Source organism: Prionailurus bengalensis, chromosome X, assembly GCF_016509475.1.
Source record: "Prionailurus bengalensis isolate Pbe53 chromosome X, Fcat_Pben_1.1_paternal_pri, whole genome shotgun sequence".
NCBI lineage: Eukaryota > Metazoa > Chordata > Mammalia > Carnivora > Felidae > Prionailurus > Prionailurus bengalensis.
The window spans coordinates 73,574,841-73,576,876 of record NC_057361.1 but is presented as its reverse complement, the minus strand read 5'-3'; the positions used below and the strand labels follow the sequence as shown (position 1 = coordinate 73,576,876).

At 32.0% G+C, this 2,036-nt stretch overlaps 1 pseudogene; it reads right to left on the bottom strand.

Annotated features, from left to right (window-relative positions):
• Positions 1–1,269: 1,269 nt before the first annotated feature.
• LOC122477757 lies at positions 1,270–1,778 on the bottom strand (annotated as a pseudogene).
• Between the last annotated feature and the right edge of the window lie 258 nt (positions 1,779–2,036).

Genomic DNA, 2,036 nt, shown 5'->3' with positions numbered 1-2,036 from the left:
TCCCCCAATCCCTCAAAATAAATAAACATTTAAAAATAAATTAATTGTAATTTTTGACCTGTTAGGTTTATTTATATCAAATTACTATTTTTGTCCCATGTATTCATTGATACTCATTTCCCCTGTGCCAGACTTTATTTGAATTGATTAAATATATTTTACATTGTGTTTTAACTGTAATTCTTTGCTTTATAATGTTGGTTGTTACTTTAAGATTTACAGTTTACATGTTTAGCTTATTTCAGTTTACCTTCAGTTGATGCTTAACCAATTCACATATAGTATGAAAAACTTATAATAGTATAATTCCATTTCTCTCCTCCTACTACCATTTGGGTTATTTTTGTCAGAAGTTTCATTTATAGATATGTTGAAGTGCAACTTATTTTTGCTTGCTGATTTTGTGTCCTTCCAGGTGGATGGATTTGTTTATTAGTATTGTGTTTTGTGGAAACTTTAGGGTTGTTTTTTACATGTAATACCATGTCATTTGGAAACAGATGATTTTACTTCTTTCTTTCCAATTTGGATGACTTTTATTTATATCCTTTGCCTAACTTTTCTAGCTGGAACTTCCAAAATTATGTGGAGTAGAAGGGAAAAATATGTGGGCCCTTGTCTAATACTTGAGCTTAGGAGAGAGGCTTTTAGCCTTTCACAATTGAGTCTGATGTTAACTGTGGGTTTTTCATATATGCCCTTTATTACATTTGAGACAGTTTCCTTCTATTATAGTTTTTTGGGTGTTTTTATCATTAAATAATTTTGAATTTTATCTACTACTCTTTCTGATTAATTTTACGTAATCATTGTTTTCTTTCCCCTCTTAACTTCTGACAATGTGATATGTTATGTTGATTTTGGCATGTTGAAACAAACTTACATTCCAGGAATAAATCCAACTTGATCATGGTGTTTAATCTTTTTAATATTCTGTTGAATTAATTTCCCCAGTATTTTGTTGAAGAATTTTACATCAATATTCATAATGGATTTGGTCTGTAGATTTCTGTTCTTGTAGTACTTTTGTCTATGTGTAGTATCAGATTAATCCAACTTCATAAAATGAGTGGGGAAGGGTTTCCTCCTCTTCCATTTTTGGAGGAGTTTGAAGAGGATTTATGTTAATTCTTTAACAGTAATTCATTAGTGAAATCATCTAGTCCTGGGCTTTTCTTGCTTGTCAGGTTTTTAATTACAAAGTTATTCTCCTTAATAGTTATTGTTGTATGTAAATTTTCATTGTCTTTATGATTCACTTTTTTATAGTGAAAAATTTATATTTAGATTTAGCCAGCTGGACTCAATTTACATGACCCCAATTTTGTTGGCAACATCCAAAGTATCAAAGTCAAGAGCCAGTAAAACATATGCCTTTTTATCTCCTTTGTGACTGATCACGGTGTTGACCTTGGCCATGTCAATGTCATAGAACTTCTTCACAGCCTCCTTGATTTGGTTCTTATTGGTCTTGACATCCACGATGAACACAAGTGTGTTTCTATCTTCTGGTTTTTTTATTGCTAACTCAGTAGTCAAGGCGAACTTGATGATGGCATGATGGTTAAATTTGCTTCTCCTGGGGTCACCTTTTTGAGGATATTTGGGCCGTCTTTGGCGACACAGTGTCTTGTACCATGGGAATGTAGGTGATGTGTCAATCTTCTATTTTTGTTACTGTGGATGCTTTTCAGCACCACTTTCTTGGCCTTAAAAGCTTTGGCTTTGGTTTTGGGAGGAGCAAGGGCTTCCTTCTACACCTTTGGCACCATCTTCATAAAAGAATGATTCACTTTTTCTAGGAATGTGTGTGCTTCTAGGAATTGTGCTTCCAGGAATTTGTGTATTTCATCTAGATTATCCAATTTTTTAGTACACTATTACTCAAAGAACTTCCTTATAATCCTTTCTATTTCACTAAATTTCATACTAATATCTTTACTTTTATTTATGGTTTATAAACTTGAATCTTCTCTCTTTTCATGAATCCAGCTAAAGATTTATTCATTTAATTGATTATTTCTAAAAAAAAACAA